At 37.0% G+C, this 22,941-nt stretch overlaps 1 non-coding gene across 1 annotated transcript; it reads left to right on the top strand.

The window, feature by feature from the left end:
- Positions 1-4,989: 4,989 nt before the first annotated feature.
- On the top strand, positions 4,990-5,095 carry LOC121205615 (small nucleolar RNA R71). The gene has a single exon (XR_005900691.1). It is a non-coding gene; the product is annotated as a small nucleolar RNA R71 (small nucleolar RNA).
- The last annotated feature ends 17,846 nt before the right edge of the window (positions 5,096-22,941 follow it).

Genomic DNA, 22,941 nt, shown 5'->3' with positions numbered 1-22,941 from the left:
CTTTCATACGTGCTTACTAAGCTATATAGCTTATTCCGTTTTATTTCCATCTTTTATAGTGTTACCAATCTAGCTCAGGTTAGAGATCGTCGGAGCTCGTATCACACTATCAAACTGTTATTTTGGGTACCGATGATTTAAAAATTTTGAGAATATGGCATGTATAGGGACTTGGTCATTTTGTTTTCATTAAGAATTTGACCAAATGTATTAAGTTGTAATTGTCAAAGGCTTGATGTGGTGTTTGGCCATGTAACTTGGTTTATTTTGGTTGAATTGGTTGTAAGCTTATATATATTTATATATGCATGCATGTACAATGGTCTCTTGTGTGATGTGGTTTATAATTGCTTGATAAATGGTTGAATGTGCTTAATGAGTTTGTTGTTGAATGATTAAGATTGGCTCATTGGTATGCTAAGAAAACTAAGTAATATTATGCATGTTATTGGTAGCCATATTGAAACTTATAGAATGTGAGTTGGTATGATTTAGTGTTGAAAATGTGCTGAGTGAGGATAATGAAATGACATGATTTGGCCTTATTTTGTGGATGTTTGGTTGCCTAAGTTTGGTTTCCTAAGCATCGAATTCACCAAATCGAAGGAGAAACCATTCATAAATAGGCTAAGCATGGGATAAAAATATATATAAATTACGATTTATCAAATACCCCCACACTTAAGCCTTTGCTTGTCCTCAAACAAAAATCCTCAACTCATAATCAAAATAAATTCTTCTCAATTTATAATCCCTATCAATAATATCTCAAAATAATCCATAAGTACTCATACATTGAAAATTCAACTAAAAGTACATCAAAGTTTCAAACATTCCAAGTTGATCATTTTATCACGAAAATGTAGATGTCTCCTCTCATCTAAGTGATTACCTTTGATCAAAATATCACAGAGTTTAACATCCTCACTAAAGATTCACTCAAGTCACTCAATGTTTTTAAGGATATCAATAAAAGCACTCATTAGTCAATATGAAAAGTTATTACCATAGGCTTGCTTGAAAATCAAATCTCCACCACTATATATTGAGCTGATACATCAATCAAAAAGGTCTTTTAGAGGGTTGTAACGTGGCTTTGGTTAGGGGTGTGGTCACAAGCTGAAAGAAGATGTTAGAATCGAGATTGAATTGAAAAATTACCTAGCTAGAAAAATAACTAGTCATCAGTTGACTACAAGTGAGCTTCTTCTCAGAATATGGAATTAACACTCAAGCTCAAAAATGACGAAGTACTAATAATATGTATTGAAGTAATTTTTTTTATTTTAAGAACAAGTCAAATACATAGAAGAACAAAACATAGCTAAGCAATTAGTTCAAATCAAACCTCGACAAAAATAGGGATCAAATTAGGGGATTTCAACAATAATGGGTTATGGGTTAATATTAAGGGTAAATCAATAAATGGTTCGTTAGGCTCAAAGGGGTTCACTAAGGGTTAATTATGAAGGTAGGCTTTTGTGGAGTGAGTGGGTTAAACCTAAGTGCCTTTATCATTTTGACATATCAAATCAAATGGTGTGGTCTTGACATGCATAATCAAGCAAGTTCTAGAATAACAAATCAAAACTGACGCACTCATAATGAAAGTGAGCATGAAAGGAATAAAATATGCTCTAAAGGCTCAAGATCTCACAAAAATTATGGATTTTTAATGTTTAAACTTGTGAATTTCAACTCAAGATAATACCTAAACTTAGGGAAACAACTTGAAAGTTTTTAATTCTTCAAAAATCAACTTATCATGCTTGATTCCCTAATGTCTTAAAGTTTAAACAATCAATGCATAAATACCTATGTTTTAATTCAAGACATATCAATAAAAATCATAAATAAATCAGAATTCATTCTAATAGTGGTATGAGTGATTCACGTGAGAAAATTTAAGGATTTCTAATGATGATATAAAAGACCCTCCCACACTTAAGATGTACATTGCCCTCAATGTACAAAGAAAGATATTGACAAACATAGATTTATAATCATAAGATAGGGAGAGAAGTGAAACTTCCTGAATGACGAATGAACTCCTTGAATTGAAATGGAGAGTAATCGGCCAAAGCAATGATGAGAGTGGAGGAGGATACTCCAGTTGTGGTAGAGGTTCATTAATCCATAAATCCTGCGCCAAAAGAATATTATATCTGGTGGTAGCTATGGTCGTGGTCGAGCAGGACATGGCAGTCATGGAGAACCTTTCCCAGTGGAGTTTTTAGTTCCTATGCGATGATAAGCTTTGGAGCTCTTTATAACTGTGATAAAATCAGGAACTTTTTGGGGAATATAAAGAAGCATAATTACTCGCAATGAAATAGCCGAAATTAAAAATTGTAAAAACTCAAGATAAAATAGTATTGACAGGAAATAAAAAGTAATTTCAAAATATAAAGATAAAGCTAAAATAGATAATAGGTGTTTATAGAGAAATTGGGGCACATGGCCGTGGGGCACGCCCGTGTGGCCTAATTTTTGCCCGTGTGTTTCGCGAATTTTGAATTTAGGCACGTCTGACATTTGGCCCACACCCGTGTTATTTGGGAGTGTGAGTGCCCACGTCCGTGTTGCACGGCCGTGTCTTACTTCGTTCGCTTCTCCAACGCCCGTGTTCATTTTGACAGTGTCGACCACGAGTGGATGGCACGGGTGTGTCACATGCTCGTGTTACATTCTCAGTTTCAACCACGATTTTGAGGCACAGGCGTGTCTCACGCCCGTGTTGTTCTGGCAGTTTCGCCCATGGCCATATCGCACGGTTGTGGCAACTTATCGCACCCCGTGTTGGGGAAAAATCTTGCCCTGTTTTCACACGGCCGAATGCACGCCCATGTGCCTGGCCGTGTGGTTTTTAGAAAGCCTGCGTTCCATGATTCGATTAATATGTTAGATGTTAAACACTAAGATTTAAAGAAATTAACACTGTTAGTGCTCGAGTTGCCTCCCGAGAAGCGCTTATTTATAGTCTAAGCTCGACTTACCTCTTTTCTGCATGGTCAAGGTGGAGCGAGGAGTTTACACTCCTCATCCCTGTTATAAACTTTATCAACATAAGGTTTAAGATGAGTATTATTTACCTTAAAAGTATCGAATTTGGGATGAATTACCTCGACTGTACCATATGGGAAAATACTGAGTACTGTAAAAGGAATTTCTTCATTAGGTTCAAAAGTGGTAATGCGAGGATCTGCTGCATCTAGTAGTACTTTGTCTCCAACCTTATGTTGATTTGGTGAGGTATTGAGCTCGTCCTGGCTCGGTTTTAGTTTATTAGGTGTTCTCAGTTTCTGTGTCCACCATTCATCTAGCTCTTCGATTTGTAGCCTTCGTTCTTCATAGATAGGTCCTTTGTTGTTGTTTGAACACGGCTAATATGCGTTCTTCGTAAATGTCTTCTGCACAGAAGGTTTCACCACATGATCAGTACGAGTAGAATGATTTATACAACCACCTTCAATTTTTGATGTTTTATTTGAATTACGAGCTTGAAGGGTGACTGTTTCGTCTCCCACACGAAGTGTGAGTTCACCTGTGCCAACATCAATAATGGTTCTAGCAGTCACTAAAAAGGGTCGTCCTAAAATTAAAGGTGCATTACTATCCTCTTCCATATCTAGAACAACAAAGTCTAATGTGTATATAAATTTATCGATCTTAACAAGAACATCTTCAATGATACCCCTAGGAAATCTAATGGTTTTATCAGCCAATTGAATGCTCACTCTAGTTTGTTTGGGTTTCCTAAGACCTAGCTGTTTAAACATTTTATAAGGCATAACATTAATGCTTGCCCCTAAGTCAGCCAATGCATTATGGACATCTAAACTACCAATTAAACAAGGAATCGTAAAACTCCCTGGATCTTTCAATTTGTCGGGTAGCTTATTCTGTAATATGACTGCGCAAACTGTATTCAATTCCACATGCGGTGCCTCATCCAACTTTCGTTTATTTGTTAAAAGCTCCTTTAAGAATTTGACCGCATTCGGCATCTGCAAAAGAGCTTCAATAAATGGTAAATTAATATGTAAATTTTTTAATAATTTAAGGAATTTACCGAATTGTTCTTCTGTGCGGTCTTTCCTTGTTGCGTTTAGGTGTGGCACATGAGGTTTGTATTCTTTACTTACCAGTTTCTGGTCATTGTGGTCCACTTCACCCTTACCTTTACTTACCACAGTTTCTTACTTCAGTTCTAGTTCAGGTGCAACTAACCCTTCTGCATCTTGAATGGTAATTGCATTGATTTGTTCCCTTGGGTTAGATTCAGTGTTACTAGGCAAACTACCTTGTGGTCGTTCAGAAATCAGTTTAGCGAGTTGGCCTATCTAAGTTTCGAGCCCTTGGATTGATGCTTGTTGATTTTTAAGTGCCGTCTCGGCATTCTAAAAATGAGTTTCTAACACCGAGATGAATTTGGTTAGCATCTCCTCAAGGTTTGGCTTTTTCTCCTGCTGGTACGGTGGCTGCTGAAAGCCTGGAGGGGGTGGTGGTATTTGATTTCCTTAGCCTCCCCATGAAAAATTTGGGTGGTTCCTTCAACCTACATTGTAAGTATTGCTATAAGGATTGTTTTGAGATCGAGGATTGTTACCCATGTAATTTAACTGCTCGTTCTCCATGTTGTGGCCATAAGGTGGGTATTCTAAACTGCTTGATCCACCTCCACTTGCTTCGCACTGCATTACTGGGTGAACCTGTGAAGAACTAAGAAAACCATCAATTTTCTTATTCAAGAGTTCTACCTAATTAGAGAGCATGGTGACTGAATCGACGTTATAAACGCCAGCTGTTTTCGTTGGCTTAGTCCTCATGACTTGTCACTGATAGTTATTCAGTGATATCTCCTTTATAAATTCATAGGCATCTTCAGGTGTCTTATTATTGATGGTTCCGCCAGAAGATGCGTCAACCATTTGTCGAGTCGAAGGATTCAGGCCATTATGAAAGGTTTAAATTAGTAGCTAGAGTGGTAACCCATGGTGAGGGCATCTTCTCAAAAGGTCATTGTATCTCTCCCATGCATCGTAGAGTGTTTCTAAATCCATCTGCACAAAAGAAGAGATATCATTACGTGATTTGGCTGTTTTAGCTGGCGGAAAACATTTTAATAAAAACTTTTGGTCATTTATCCTAAGTTAGTGATCGACACTCGTGGTAACGAGTTCAACCATTATTTAGCCTTATTCCTTAATGAAAAGGGAAACAACCGAAGGCGAATAGCGTCATCAGAAACGCCATTAATTTTAAATGTATCGCAAAATTCTAGAAAATTTGCAAAGTGAGCATTGGGATCCTCATCTACAAGCCATCAAACTGAACAAACTGTTGTATCATTTGAATTGTGTTAAAATTCAGTTCAAAATTATTTGCAGCAATAGCAGGTCTAACTATACTTGACTAAGTTTCTATTAAATTAGGTTTAGCATAATCATACATAGTGCATAGAGCAGAATTCTGATTTACTGGATCAACAGCAATCGCAGGAGGTAGCGGTTTTTCTTGGTTTTCAGCCATCTCCTCTGTTGTGGTTTAAGTATCGTCCTCTTGCTCATCCTCTGTGTATCTTAGGCTTCGCCTTATTTCTCGTCTGTTTCTGCGAACTGTGTGGTCGATCTCACCGTCAAAAAGTAGTGGTCCTGACGGGTTTCTTCTGGTCATAAACTAGAAAAACCTGTCAGAAAAAAATAAATGAAGAATTAGAAAATAAAATAAAATAAAAACTTAAATTGCAAATAAAGTAAATGGCTAAAATAATAAAAATCGAGTTTTCCTAATATCCTAGTTCCCCGGCAACAGCGCCAAAAACTTGACGCGTGATGTTCATAACAGGTTTTAAAGATTTATAAATGAATTGTTCTTGAGACTAACTTATTATCACGATTAAGGCAAGTGTACCTATCGAACAGTAGTATAGTTCAGCAATACCGGATTGTCAAACCCAAAGGAACTACGAGTACTAGTATTTATTTCTTTTTTATTATCTAGCCTAAAAATTAAGAGGTTTAGTTATCTAAACTAATTACTAACTAAGAATGCACAGAAAGAAAACTTGGGAAAATACTTTCGGGAAAATTCGATGGATTAAGACAATACTTAAGGAAAAATCCACCTAGACTTCACTTGTTATTTGACTCTGAATCAGACGATTTATTCATTTGACTTGATTTGTAGAAATCCCTAAATTATATTATTATCCCTCTCGAGACTAATAACGTCTAACCCTAGGTTGAATAATTGAAATCTCTTTCTAATTAACACCCTAGAATTGCATTAACTCGATCTATGGATTCCCTTATTAGGTTTGACCCTAATCCAGTAAAATCTTGTCACCCTATCTCTAGGCGCGCAATCAACTCCGCTTAATTATGACAATTTTACCCTTAGACAGGGTCTATTCCTCCTCTGAATAAGAGCGTTAACTTGAATCAGTATCCTGGAATATTAAAACAAGAATTAAGAACACATAATTAAGAACAAGTCAAATATTTATCATACAATTCAGATAATAATAACAAGATCTGTCTTAGGTTTCATTCCCCTTGGGTATTTAGGGGGTCTAGTTCATACTTATAAAAGAAAACAACTCAAAAGCATAAAGATAACAAAACATAAGAAAACCCAAAACTCTTAAAGGAACTTGAAGGGAGATCTTCAGTCTTGATGATGAATCCGACTTTTGAGATGGATCAATCGGCTTTCCTTGAGTAATTTCTTGCTTCCTACTCTGCGTCCCCCTTCTAAGTGCCTCCTCAGGTGTTTAAATAGGCTTTAGAATGCCTAAGAGCCCCTAAAATTGGCCTTTTCTGAATAGGGCTATACTTGGGCTCGGTAGGGACACGCCCGTATGCGATTACTCCAGCCCGTAGTCAAGGCTGTTGAATAGGCACGGGTGTGTAGTATACCTGTGTAAGTCGTGCTTCAATCCTGCCAAAGGGACACAGCCGTGTGACACGCCTGTATGAGAAATTCCAGGCCGTGTTGATTTTCCACGTGGGTCTATTTTCTCCGTTTTCGGCCCGTTTCTTGCTCTTTTTACTCTCCTATGCTCTCCTAAGTATAAAACATGAAATTAAAGGATTAGGAGCATCGAATTCACCAAATCTAAGGAGAAACCATTAATAAATAGGCTAAGCATGAAATAAAAATATGTATAAATTACAGTTTATCAGGTATGATAAGGATGAGAATGTGTATGAAATTATTTCAAGATGGTACAACTATGAACTTAATGCTTATGATTATTAATTCGTGATATGACGATTTTAAGGTAAGTTTGTGATGGTAGTGATTTTTGATCATGAGATTATGGAAAATTACATTGCCTTATGTTATATTACTTGCATGTCAATGTATGGTAAGTTTTGCTTATTTCTTTCATACGTGCTTACTAAGCTAAATAGCTTATTCTGTTTTATTTCCATCTTTTATAGTGTCACCAATCTAGCTCAGGTTAGAGATCGTCAGGGATTGTATCACACTATCAAACTGTTATTTTGGGTACCGATGATTTAAAAATTTTGAGAATATGGCATGTATAGGGACTTGGTTATTTTGTTTTCATTAAGAATTTGACCAAATGTATTGAGTTGTAATTGTCAAAGGCTTGATGTGGTGTTTGGCCATGTAACTTGGCTTATTTTGGTTTAATTGGTTGTAAGCTTATATATATTTAGATATGCTTGCATGTGCAATGATCTCTTGTGTGATGTGGTTTATAATTGCTTGATAAATGGTTGAATGTGGCTTAATGGGTTTGTTGTTGAATGATTAAGATTGGCTCATTGGTATGCTAAGAAAACTAAGTAATATTATGCATGTTATTGGTATCCATACTGAAACTTATAGAATGTGAGTTGGTATGATTTAGTGTTGAAAATGTGTTGATGGGGATAATGAAATGACATGATTTGGCATTATTTTGTGGATGTTTGGTTGCCTAATTATATCATGATATATGCCATTGAACTTGTGTGTGTGTAGGTGGAAATGAGGGTGACAAATGGCTTGGTAAATAGCCTTTATTTTGTCCACACGGGTAGACACATGGGCGTGTATCTAGGCTGTGTGTAACACACTGTCTGCCCCATGGGAATGTGTTTCGGCCGTGTGTCCTCTGCACTTTAATTTTGAAAAACAGAATGATCAGAATTGAGCACACGGGCATGTGTCTCAGCTGTGTGAAGGACACGGCCTCAGGCACGGGCGTGTGTCCCGATCGTGTGCAGTCTACACCTATTTTATGAAAATTTAATTAACGCGTGAGTTGGCCGTGTGACCTCAATTTTTTCATGATTTGCAAAATAGAGAGTTACACAGGTTAGGGACATGGGCATGTGTGACCACACGGCTTGCCCACATAGGCGTGTCCCAAACCACACAGGCGTGTGACCCATGTTGATAGCAAAATTTTTATAAGTTATGTAAAATTTCCAAAGTTATCGGTTTAGTCCTGAACCGCTTCCAAAGCATGTTTTGGGCCTCGTAGGTTCGCTTTAGGGACTTTATATTTGAATGCAAATGGTTTTAATTTGGTCAGAAATTTATGACTCGAAATTGTATTTTTGCTTGTGATGTGAGTCCATTAATGCCTAGTATCCTGTTTCGGCGTTGAATACAGATAAGGGGTGTTACATTATTTGTCACCCAAAACTTACCATTTTCTTGCACCAAAGCTCACAAGTATATATCCACCAATCCAACACCATATTCATATACAATTTTCCATCATTCATGTCGTATTATCTCATGCAACAAAGGATATAAACTTACTCTTAACATAAACTCATGTGCTAACATAATTCCAACAAACTAACACATAATAAGCATTTATGTGATAACCAAAATATTACTTCAAAAATAGCCAAACTTAGACCATCACTAGCCACTCCAATGGCTAGATTACAAAACAACAATTACAAGCCATCATTGGCTAAATAAGCTTATACATGCCATTATACCAAAATGAAATTTCTATTTGTACCAAAATGAGATAATGGATAGTGTGATGATTGCTCCAACCGACTTCCAACCTTCGTGAGTTTTGAGCACTATAAAATAGGGAAAATTAAACGGAGTAAGCATTTTATGCTTAGTAAGTTCGTCTAACGGAAAATAAACTTACCAATCATATTTACTAATACAAGCATACATAAATTTACATTCCATCAATTTTGGGTAAGTTACCTAAACACATACACTTATTCAACAAGTTAGTCACATAATCACATATAAATAACAAGTAGACATAGATGAGCTCATCACATTACAAGCTTCCATTAATTTCACCTTTCCATACTTCAAGAGTCATTTACGTTGAACTATTGAAATCTCGATGGATGTTCGGGTAATATACACATGTGAAAAAGTACCCATTAGGGTACATAAGAGAAAGGCACACTTTTGGCCATGCCCGTGTGGCCCACACAACCAACTTGGCCATGCCCGTGTAGCCGACACGGCCACACTCGAGCCTTCATAAGGACGGGTGCTGTGCACGGCCATGCCTTCATCTACCACAGGGTCGTGTCTCGCACACGGCCATCCCCATGGGCGACCACACGCCTGTGTGGCGTCGATAGATTCATTTTTTGGCTTTTTTCGAAGCCTCATTTTCTGCATTTCGAGTACACACCTGGTATTGTTTTGATGCAAAAACCCTCTCGAGACCACCAAAACCCCTATGCTCAAACGATTAACTACGATTCCACAAGAGTGGGTCACGATCTTCTCGATTTGCTGTAGAAATGTGCTATGAAACCTGAAATAATGAGAACAACGGTATGACGGCAGATAACAAGGACAACATAATTGAATGGAAGAATTAAAGAAAAGAGAGAAAAGAAAAAAAATGGCAGAGTTGAAGAAGGATAAAAATTAAAATATCTGCAATCCCATATTTTTCTCCCATTATCTCCCAGCCTCCTCAAATTCTCAACTCAACTGAAACACTATCAACCAATCGAGCAAAAATATCACATTTAAGCTTGCACAGAGATTCAAACTAAGGATCCCCCCAACACTCTAACTCTCTTACCACTTGAATCAGCAGACTCATTCTGATATGAATTAACAGAAAATTTTATATAAGCCACACTGAAAAATGATAAGGCTTGGATCAAAAAATAACAAAATTTGGCAAAGGTGAGACTTGAACCCATGACCTCTTAGACACTCCCAGAACACTTAACCACTGAAGCAGATACATATTTGTATCAGATTTTACAGAAGCAGAAATAAATTATTTCTGGCGTTACAACTCTACCTCCTAAAAGAAATTTCGACCTTAAAATTTACTTGATCAGAATAGATGAGGATACTGCTAACGCATCGAGTCCTCAGGTTCCCACCTGGCCTCCTCAGCACCATGATTCCACCACAGAACCTTCACTAAAGGAATGGGCTTCCTTCTCAGAACCTTGACATCTTGATCCAGAGTTTGAGCTGGCTCCTCTTCAAAAGTCAAGTCCGGCCTAACTTCGATCTCCTCAACAGTGACAATATGAGATGGATTTGACCGATACCGCCTCAACATTGAAACATAAAAGACATCGTGGATACGTTCTAACTCTGGGGTAGCTCCAACTGATAAGCGACCAGTCCCACATGCTTCAGAATCCGATACGGCCCTATAAACCTAGGGCTTAACTTGCCTTTATGATTGAATCTCAGAACCTTCTTCCACGGAGAAACCTTAAGAAAAACGAAGTCCCCTATAGAGTACTCAATATCATGCCTCTTCAAGTCTGCATAAGAATTCTGTCTATCAGAAGCTACCTTCAGACGATCCCGAATCAGTCTAACCTTATCTTCAGTCTTAGAAACCAACTCAAGACCCAAAACTCGACGTTCACCCAACTCAGTCCAACACAGTAGAGTATGACACTTACGACCATATAACGCCTCGTAAGGTGCCATCTGAATGCTAGACTGAAAAATATTATTGTAGGTGAACTCAGCCAGCGGTAGATAATCCTTTCAACTACCTCAGAAATCAATCACACAACCCTGAAGCATATCCTTCAGTATATGAATCACCCTCTCAGATTGACTATCGGTCTGAGGATGGAACACAGTACTGAAGTCCAATCTCGAACCTAGAGCCTCATGCAATTTATTCTACAACTGAGAAGTAAAGCAAAGATCTCTATCATAAATAATCAACATAAGAACCCCATACAGCCTAACTATCTCAGAGATATAGTGTAACATCCCGAAATAGGGCCTAAACAGAATAGTGGTTACGAAACCACGAATCCAAGGTCAAAAAAAATTATTCTGATTCAGCTTTAAGTTTTATTCATTGATTGAATAATTGTGTGAAAATTTCGTGAAGAAATTTTATGTATAAGTGCCTAATTTGATAATTAGAACTAAATTGTAAAATTAGCAAAATGTGTGTTCTAGATAATAAAGGTAGAGGTGTGCATGGGAAGGGCAGGGCCAGGTTTGGGACCGGCCCAACTAAAAATTTAGGCCCGTTTGCTATGCCTAGACCCGTCTCGACCTGAAAAATAGGCCTAAAATTTTGCCCAAGCCCGGCCCGAATAAAAATGTTAAAACTCGATCCCGACCCGGCCTGCCCATATTAATTTTTATATTATTTTTATATAATTTTAATATATATATAAACCATCAAAAATACTAAAAACATCAAAATAAATATTTCTCAATAAATTGAAAATAAATTTTAAAAAATATGTATACTTAAATAACACTAAAACAAATGCAACTTAGCGAGTAAATCTCTCTAAAATAATAACAAAATTAGCAAGTGTCTTTAAAATAATAATAAAATTAACAATAAAATAAGTTTTATAAAATATCCAAACAATAACAACAAAATAGTAGCAAAATAAGGAAAATAATAATAAGAAAAAATATTAAAAAAATAGATTTTTTTTGTCATTTTGTGAATTCGAGCTGGGCCCAGGCCAAAAATGCCTTACCGGAGACCTGGCCCATTTTTTAAACGGGCCTTATTTTTTTTGCCCAAGCCCATTTTTCGGGCCAATATTTTTGCCCAAACCCTCTCACATTTCGGGCTGGCCTTCGGGCTGGGTCATGCACACCTCTAAATAAAGGGGATTTAATTGAAATGGGTTCTTAAAGTGGAGATCCTTATTTAGTAATTAGACCATTATATTAATGTTCGGACAAAAATGGGCAAGAATAGGACAAATTTGAAAGAAAAGCCTTTAAGGGCATTTTGGTCATTTAGTAATTAAAAGAATTTAAAAGGGAAAATAAAGCAAAAATTAGTCTATCTTCTTCATGGAGGTTGAATATAGCATGGGGGAAGCCATGATTAGGGTTTTCAAGCTTTCCAAGCTCAATAGTAAGTCCGTTCTAGCCTCGTTTTTAATGTTCTTTTCGTTTTTAGAGTCCCGGTAACTTGATTTAGCTTGTTCTAGCAATAATTCATGCTAGGGTTCATATTTGGAAAAATACCCATAGGTTAAATGTGTTTATTTTGATGTTTTATGGTAGAATATGAAGCTTGAAATTATGTTAAAAAACTTTTGCTAAGTGATTTTAAGTGAAAACGAGTAAAACGACATAATCGGTAAAAATACCTAATGTTCATGAGTACATGACAGAGTGAGAATTTGATGCTACCATAGAAGGGAAAAATGTTCAGCGTGTCATGAAACATAAGAAAAATGGATAAATTTTAATTTCTGAGCCTAAGGGAAAAATCATAATTCTATTAAGGTTTAGGGGTAAAATTGTAATTTTTCAAAAGTTTGAGTTAGGGAATGTTTTGAATATCACATTAATTAAACAAGTGAAATATGATGTTTTAGATCCCGAAAAGTGAGATTTGGGCCTAGAATGAGAGAAAAATCGAAAATCAGGAAAGTTGGTAAAATGGTCGCTTTGGTATCGAGGTAAGTTCATATGTTTAATAAGCATTTAATTATGCATATTTGAATGATAAATTGATATTTTGGCCATAAATACTTTAGTATTGAGTTTCAGATATAATGATTAATGTTCGATAATAATTCGATATTGGAAAAGAACTTGTATAATTTATATGTAAGACCATATTTTGTATTATAGCTTTGTATGATAACAAGAAAGTATTGACTAGCATAGTTTGATGAGAATAAGTTAAGTTGATGATATGATGAGATTGAGAATGTAAGTATGTAAGTTGAGTAGCATTTTATTATTGGGCAATTATTGTTATTAGTATTGTTATTATTGAGTTATGCAACTAACCTTGAGAATTTGAGCAAGTATGTTTCAGCTATGACTTGACAAGGCATTGATATCTCAAATTCCATGGTTATACCATGGCAATTAAGGAAGAATTGATGAAAAATTCCATGTTCATAACATGGCATTTAAGGAGGAATTGACTGTTAAGGACACCATGTAAGACCATGTCAAGACATGGCATTAGTAAGGCAAGGATTCCATAAAGACCATGTCAAGACATGGCATCGACATTGATTAAGGACTCCATGTAAAAGCACATCAAGATGTGGCATTGGCACTAAGACAAGGATACCATGTAAGACCATGTTTGGAACATGGCATTTGGTAAGACAAGGATACCATGTAAGACCATGTTTGGAACATAGCATTTGGTAAGATAAGGATATCATGTAAGACCATGCCAAGGCATGGCATTGATAAGTTCTATAAGGCAAGGAAATCATGTAAGACCATGTCAAGACATGGCATTGGTGAGTTCATAAGGCAAGGATACCATGTAAGACCATGTCAAGACATGGCATCGATGAGTTACTATAAGGCAAAGGTCCCATGTAAGACCATGCCAAGGCATGGCATTAGTGAGTTCATAAGGCAAGGATACCACGTAAGACCATGTCAAGACATGGCAATGGTAAGTTCAAAAAGGAAAAGGTTCCCGAGTAATCCAAAAAGTAATTCAAAGAAACGACAAGGTGAGAACATGAAGAAAGAGTACAAGTATGCATTTAAGGCTTATTTAATATTGAGATTATAAAGTATTAAGTAAGTGATGAGTTTTCAGTTATGCTTGTGACACTTTATGACATGATTGGCAATATGCCTATATTATGAAAGAGTACTCATGTGTTAAGTGAGATGTTGTAGGTATGTAAGCAAGCTATTAAGTAAAGTGCCTTTTGTATTCTAAGCCTTTGCTAAGGTTACCGATGAGTAAGATGGGAAAGTAAGAACTAAGCATTATTTAAGCAAATTATGACAACATACTAGTAAGCTAAATTGATTGCTAATTTACTAAGCTTTATAAGCTTACATCTTTCACTTTCCCATGTTTCAGAGTACTTAAAAGCAAGCTTGGGTTGGAGGTCATCGGAGATCACTTCACACTATCGACTATCAAGTTACCAAATGGGTATCTTCATTTACAAACGTTCTAGTTTATGGCATGTATAGGGACTTAGCCATTTTGTGTGTATGTTCTTATGATATGGCTAAAGAATGGTATGTAAATATTTGATAATGATTAGCTATTTAAATGGCTAATGAAGAACATGTTTCGGTGTTATGTATGCCTAAATGATAGTTAATACAAAGAAATCATGAAAAAGTGAAATTAGCATTAAAACAGTATTGAACAGCAGCAGTGACGTGATCTTGAAAAATCACCAAGAATATTAGAAATGGAATTAGGTGATGAATGAGATATAGAATTAAATCATTGAGTCTATTTTCATATGAAAGAAACAGAGAGAGAAAAAGAAGTGTATATTAAGAGATATTTGAATTTTAGTGAGACAGGGTCAGAGCAATTTTTGAATCCCCTTTTCTGAATTTATAAATTCACTAAAAATTGTACAAAAAGAATTAGGAGTTATAATTTATATTTTTAGATTCCTTAGTGAATCTAATTTCAAGAAAAACAAACGGCATGGTTATTTGAATTCTGTACAGGGAGAAAATTGATTTGTAGTGAGGAGAGGTCAGAGTAGTCAGACAGTGCAACAAGGGAAACTTTAACTAGTAAACTGTACTAATTGGTAAGACCAAAAATTCTGGAAAAAAATTAGTAAGAATATATATGAGTATAATTTTATGGAAACTTCACGAATTTAAATTTTGAGTTTTGTTACTCGAGGTATGATTTATTTAGTGACTATGACGTAGGTGGGTAGTTTTATAAGGAATAATCAAATAAATTGTTTTGATTTGTCTAACTATTCAAAAAAATTTTAATGTTCCCGGTTTGGTCCTGAACCGTTTCAATTGCATGTTTTAGGGTCTCGAGGGCCTTTTTTAGGGACATATTGAATGAATGTAAGTAAATTAATTTTAAAAGAAGATTTTATGCCCCGAATTAGTAAGTTAAGTCAGGTAACGCCTCGTGTTCGACTCCGGCGACGGTTTCGGGTAAGGGGTGTTACATATAGAGGTTCGCTAACTTCTGCAAAGAAAATTTCATCTGAACCGGAATGAAATGGGCAGACTTGGTCAATCGATCCATGATGTCCCAAACAAAATCCTTCTTAATGGGTGTCAAAGGCAACCCACTAACGAAGTCCATCGTCACACGTTTCCATTTTCATAAGGGAATCTTGACTGACTGCAACAAACCCGAAGGCAATTGGTGCTCAACCTTAACATGCTGGTACGTCAGACATCGAGCCAAACAATTTGTAACCTCAAGCTTCAACCTCGGCCACCAGTAAAATTGATGAAGATCGCGATACATCTTATTACCACCAAGATGCATAGCATAAGGGATACTATGAACCTCCTTCAGAATTGAATGCCTATCATTTGGTACACAGATCCGTCCTTGAAAATATAGAAAACCATCATTATTCAGCCCAAAATCCGAAGTACTGCCACTCTTAACTTGACGAAACCGCAAACCCAGAGACTCATTCCCCAATTGCTTATCTCGAATATGACCAATCCAAGTCGGCTTAACTTGCAACTCGACTAACAGACTCTCATCATCGAACAGACTAAGATGAGCGAACATTACTCTCATATCATTCATTGCTCTACGACTGAGAGCATCGGCAACCACATTAGCCTTACTGGGATGATATTGAATCATGCAGTCATAATCTTTGAGCATCTCAATCTATCGACGCTGTCTAAGATTCAACTCCTTCTGCGTAAGGAGATACTTGAGGCTCTTATGATCAGTGTAGATAATAAACCTCTTACTATACAAATAGTGCCTCCAGATTTTCAATGCAAAGACCATAGTAGCCAACTCGAGGTCATACGTCGGATAGTTCCCTTCGTGTGTCTTAAGCTGACGAAACGCATAAGACACAACCTTTCCATCTTTCATCAATACATATCCCAAACCGACATGTGATGCATCACTGTAGACCACAAACTCTTTAACGGATTCAAGCTGTATTAGAATAGGAGCCTGAGTCAGAACAGACTTGAGCTTCTTCAAGCTTGATTGCTGCGCATCAATCTAGACAAATGAAACACCCTTACACAAAAGCTTAGTTAGAGGAGCTGAAATCAAAGAGAACCCTTCCACAAACCGCCAATAATAACCCGCAAGACCTAGAAAACTACAGGTTTCTGATACATTCTTAGACTGTTTCCAATCAAGCACAGCTTTAATCTTCCTAGGATCCACTTGAATCCCTTCAGCAGATACCACATTCCCCAGAAAAGCTACCTCTCATAACTAGAACTCGCACTTGCTCAACTTAGCATAGAACTGTTTTTCACGTCGAGTCTGCAGTACCACTCTAAGATGCTCATCATGCTCATCCTCGGTCTTAGAAAATACCAAAATATTATCGATAAAGACCACAATGAACTAATCCAAATACAATTGAAAGACTCGGTTCATCAAATCCATGAATGTCGCCAGAGTGTTCGTCAGACCAAAAGGCATCACTAAGAATTCGTAATGTCCATAACGAGTCCTAAATGTAGTCTTATGAAACTCCACCTCCTTAACCCTCAACTTATGATAGCCAGAACGAAGGTCAATCTTCGAAAACACCAAAGCTCCTCGAAACTAATAAAAAAAGTCATCGATCCTCGGAAGTGGATACTTATTCTTCACACTCAACTTCTTCAACTATCGATAATCGATGCACGTCCTCATGGTCCCATCCTCCTTTTTAACAAACAGAATTGGTGCTCCCCACGGAGACACACTAGGATGGATGAACCCACGATCCAGAAGCTCTTGCAGTTGAGCCTTAAGCTCCGTAAGCTCCTTCGGTGCCATATGGTATAGAGCGATAGACACCAGAGCTGTACCCGGTAGAAGCTCAATTCCGAACTTGACTTCCCGATCAGAGGTAAACACAGTAACTCCTCAAGAAAGACATCTGGAAAGCCCTTAACTATTCTAATATTTCCTACAGAAGAGTCCTCAAAATCAGAAACACTAACGTAAGCCAAGTACGCCTTACACCCTTTTTAAACTAGTTTCTCAGCTACAAGAGTGGAGATCACATTAGACAAGTAATCTCGACGCTTACTAATCACAACCACCTCCATATCCTCATTGGTCCTCAGAATGACCCTCTTAGATGCACAGTCCAAACTGACTCGGTGCTCAACCAACTAGTCCATACCCAGAATTAAATCGAACTCTCCAAATGGAACCTCCATCAAATTTTCTAGAAAAACAACCCCTTGCACCTTTAGCGAAACGTCCTTATAAAGTTTACTAACTCGAACAGACTGTCCCAACGGACTCAGTAAAATAACTTCACTAGTAGTGCTCTTAATAGAAATTTCTAAGGTTTCAGATACAGTACTAGCTACATAGGAGTGAGTCGAACCTATGTCTATCAAAGTAGTATAAGGCACATCAAATATAAGGAACGTATCGGTGATGACATCAGAAGCATCTCTATCCTCTTGATGTCATGCAGTAGAAACCAGTGCAAGCTGCCTCGCCTCAGTCTGACCAGCTCCTATGCTCGGTGATCTCTGCCTACGACCGATACCATTACCACCCCTAGCCTGTCCACGGCCCCTAGATGGCTGTTGAACTACCCTCTGAGGCTACGCAGAACCTGGTCCTGAAGCTTGCATCTGATTAGCCCTCTGTGGACACTATCGAATACGGTGCTCTAATGACCCACACCTCAGACAAGCCCCTATCCTCCTCCAACACTCACTCAGATGGTGCCTACCATAATCACCGCACAACTAAATCCTAGTAGGAGCAACAGGAGACCCTACTCTAATTAGCCATCAAACCTAGCCTTTCTCTTAGGCTTCTAAACAAAACTTAAGGGCTCTGAATCACTCTTATTCTTTCCCCTCTCTCTGTCCCTATTCTGGTTCTCCATATGCTTAACATCCTCGGCGATCTTTGCTTTCTCAACCAAAACTGTAAACTCTCGCTTCCTCTGTGGAGCAATAAGTACCCTCAGATTATCCCTTAAGCCATCCTCAAATCAGACGCACCTCTCATACTCACACGCCACCATGCCTCGAGCGTAGCGGCTCAGCCTAAAAAACTCGACCACAGATTTATCGCCCTGCGTGAGATTCATGAACTCGCGCCTACGAGCATCCATATAGCTAGCGTCCACATACTTACTCTGAAAGGTTATCTTAAAGAAACCCCAACTCAAACGATCAGGTTGAGTACCTTCCTCAACTGTCAACTACTATTGATAAGCCTCATCGCGAAGCCGAGAGACTGCACCCTTAAATTTCTTCTCAGAAGTACAGTCCAGACCATTCATGATCCTCTCTGTCTCCTCCAACCAATACTTAGCCACACTAGAGGCAACTCCAGGGACACCCTTAAACAACTTAGCACCATTAAACCGAAGTCATTCAGTTACAGACCCACGACCCTCAGCTCTAAAATGGGGTCCAACGACCCTCTCCAAAATCCTCAACATTGTTTGGGATAGTGCGTTGTCCCCAACCGAGTGACTTTGGGACCCAGTCTCAGTAGCAAATGAAACTGGTGTCTCACACATATCTAAGTTTGGCATACTGCCTAGAGAGGAAGACTCAGCTCGAGCCTTCCTACGGTCTCTACCACAGCCTCAAATACGATGTCCACAGTTTTACGAACGTTCATCGTAAAATTTCAAACTTATCTACATTATAAAGTTTTATGCATTAATTCCAGTATTTATTAATAAATATTTTATGCATAAATTATCAGAAGTTCAGAATTCTTCTCAGAAGTTTCAATCTCTAACTATTTCAGTATAGTTTCAAAAAGTAATATCTATAGTGTTTCAGAACAGATTTATCTAAGTACAGAGATACTTACAGGATCGGCGCCAGAGACTCGGTGTACTACATATTTTTTTTCAAATTCTTCAGGATATTTGAAAACCAATTCTTTTTAAAACAAAATTTTGGAACCCACAATTCACAATAGAGTTTTGTAACTTAGCTCTGATACCACTAAATATAACACCTCAAACCCGACTTAGACGTTATGACCGAATCCGAAAGTGTCACAAGGTCGGGTTTTGATAACGGAGATGTGTCGTTAGAACATTCACGTTTTTACTTGAAAACACCATCTAATTAGTCAAATTGCCAAAACTTATTACAGCAGAAGCCTTAAAACAGTTATATTTTAAAAATGCAGTTGTGTTTTAGAAAAACCTATATTTGTATATCAATTGTCACTTTTAGAGAAAGCTTTTTGCTTAAGCATGCAATATCAACGTATAAATTTAAAACAAACAATTATAAAACCATAAAGTCCAAATTTTAAACTCTCAAATATAAACCCAAAATCACAAATAAACCATAAATAATAAAGTTTTAATAGTTTATGGTCGAGTGACCACCACTGAGTCTCTGTCACACCAATTCGCCTAAGTCTGTGGATTACTTGACAAAACAGAAAAACAAAAGTGAGTTTACGTAAACTCAGTGTGTAACCCAAAGAATCAAGAACACAATATACAGTATTATATACACAGTCAGAAGCAGATACAGTTCTAGGTTCAAAATCAGATCCAGATCCAGATTTAGAGTACAAATACAGATATGCATAAATCCTACCCCCATCCTTTACACACTATCTCCGACCATCCCATTACACTATTTGGGTTAAAACACCCACCCATCGCTACATACCACATTATGCCTTTAGGACACATATCAGATAATACGCAGCCATGCTGCCAGAATAAAGGTGATTAACGTTGTACAGAATACTTCTTCCTCATAGACATATCCTATCTTAATAACAGATACAGAGTTTCAGATACAAATATAACATGCTCAACATTCTTTATACAAATAACAGAAACATATACATCAGTATAGTGAAGCATACATTAGTATCTTACTTATATCAGTCTACCAAAATATCATAGCATACAAGCAAGGTTTAATTAGCCCTTATCGACCCCACGGTAGACCCACAGTCGATCGAAGTAACCCTTGCAACCCTAGGAAGAATTTTAGAAAAATGGGTCCACATGCATGTGTGGGCCCATACGCCCAAATTGGCCTTTGCCCGTGTGACCCACACGGCCTGGCCTAAAATCCACACCCCCGTGTGACATGCTTGTGTGGGCCCACACGTTCGTGTGGCCCATACACCTAACTTAGCCATGCCCATGTGGCCCACACGGCCACACTCGAGCCTCTACACGGCCATGTGTTGTGCACGGCCATGCCTTCATCAACTACACGGCTGTGTCTCGCACACAGCCATCCACATGAGTGACTACACGCCCGTGTGGCGTCAACAGATTCATTTTTTGGCTTTTACCAAAGCCTCATTTTCTGTATTTTTGGTTCACACCTGGTATCGTTTTGATGCAAAACCCTTCCGAGACCACCAGAACCCTTACGCTCCGAACGATTGGCTACGATTCCATAAGAATAGGATCATGATTTTCTAGATTCACTATAGAAACATGCGATGAAACCCAAAATAACGAGAATAAGGGTATGATGGCAGACAACAAGGACAACAAAAATCGAATGGAGGAATCACAGAAAAGAGAGAAAAGAAAAAAACTGGCAGAGTTGAAGAAGGCAAAGTGAAAATAGCGTCAGTACTTTTCCAGGGAAGAGAAATTTTGAAAAAAAAAGATGGATAAAAATTAAAATATCCCCAATCCCATATTTTTCTTCCATTATCTCCTAACCTCCTCTGACAACTCTACTGAAACACTATCAGCTAGCCGAGCAAAAATATCACATTCAAGCTTGCACAAAGATTTGAACACAGGATCCCCCCCAACACATTAACTCTCTTACCACTCAAACCAACAAGCTCATTTTGATATGAACTAACAGAAAATTTTATATAAGCCCACTGAACAATGATAAGGCTAGGATCCAAAATAACAAAATTTGGCAAAGGCGAGACTTAAACCCACAACCTCTCAAACACTCTCGGAACACTTAACCGCGGAAGCAAATACATATTTGTATCAAATTTTACAGAAACTAAAATAAATTATTTGGGGCGTTACAGTATCAAACTATTCATAATGTTTTAGTCAATGCAATTGAAATTAGACGGAACAAATCGATATGATTAATACAGATAAAAATTTTTATTGGTACAAAATAGAATGATATATACTGGCTGTTACGATCAAAATGGGTATCAAAACCAACTACATTATTTTAATTACAAAATAAAAGGGATAATGGTAGAGATTATCCATGTACTTACCAAATCTTTCAATGTGATATCTACACTTTTAATTTGTCCAATTTGGTATATGTACTTTAATCCCATTACACAAAGTGATACCTAAACTAACATTGTTAAAAATGATGGTTTGGCACGTTGACCAATTAGGTGGAGCCATATGGCACATGTTACTCATTGACTAGTAGTTCAAGTGCTTCTTGCAATAAAACCAAAAAGTTTTTCTTTCCCCCAACTTATATTTCTTTCACATTGATTTCTAAAATAAAAAACTTTATGTTTTTCACATTTTTTAACCCAAAATATTATTGATTTCATTTTTCTTTCTTTTCTTCTTCAACTCTAGCTGTTGCTGTTGCCACCATCGAGGCACCGACGATGTCCTTTTTCCGACTCGAAAATGGCACAAAGTATTACTTTTTGTTCTCTCTTTAATTTTCTCCGATTAGATTTCTCAAAAAAATTCCCCAAAGTCATGAAAATACCTCTAAAATTTTAGACTTCTCTAATCCCGATCTAAAGATCCCAAGGACAATCGTGCAACTTTGACCACCACTTATCCTTGGCATGATAAACATTTTCAGTGCTCAAATTTTCCAAACAATTCCCAAAAACATGTTTAAAATATTTTTTAGATCTTAGAGGAATAATTCTATAATTAAGCCAAAAAAGGATCTTTGTTGATGTTTATTTATTTATTTTGTAGAATTTAACCCAAATGTCAAAAGCTCATCGCCAATTTCAAAACCCTAGCTTCCTCCAAAAAGACACAATCCCTAGCATTTTTTTGGCCAATTTTGAAGGGAAGATGAAGGTGAATCAATGGATTTCGATGTTGTCAGAAATGCTAGTAGCGGATGAATTGAAAGAACAACAAGCTAAGCAATTACATTTTGATTTGAAATCTTGGTAATGCTTGAAAAATTATGCAAATTGTTTTTATTTTGGTTAAATTCTATGAAAGATAATTTCAAGTGTGGAATGAAATTCTTTTAGGGAAAAATGTAAAAATAATTATTAAAAATAAAATATATTAAAATATTTTATATTTTAAAAATATTTTTATATAATTTTTATGTTAAAGGAAGATATATTTTGTTGTGATTTTATAAAAATAAATAAAATTTTAATTATTTAAAAATTTAATTTTGGTAAAAAATATTTCTATGAAAAGTAAAATAAAACGGGAGAATTACTCATAAGGGCCTAAGCTAGCAGTTAGTAGTCAACAAACAGATCTCCACTCAAACTTGACTCAATCTTAGCATGTACCTTTAGACTCAATCTTGAGCTGGGTTTAGTTTGAGAATCAGCTAAACATGTAGCTTTGCTACCGCTGAATGTAACACCCCATA

This window comes from Gossypium hirsutum, chromosome A08 (genome assembly GCF_007990345.1).
Source record: "Gossypium hirsutum isolate 1008001.06 chromosome A08, Gossypium_hirsutum_v2.1, whole genome shotgun sequence".
Classification (NCBI taxonomy): domain Eukaryota; kingdom Viridiplantae; phylum Streptophyta; class Magnoliopsida; order Malvales; family Malvaceae; genus Gossypium; species Gossypium hirsutum.
This window is presented reverse-complemented; position numbering and strand designations above follow the sequence as displayed.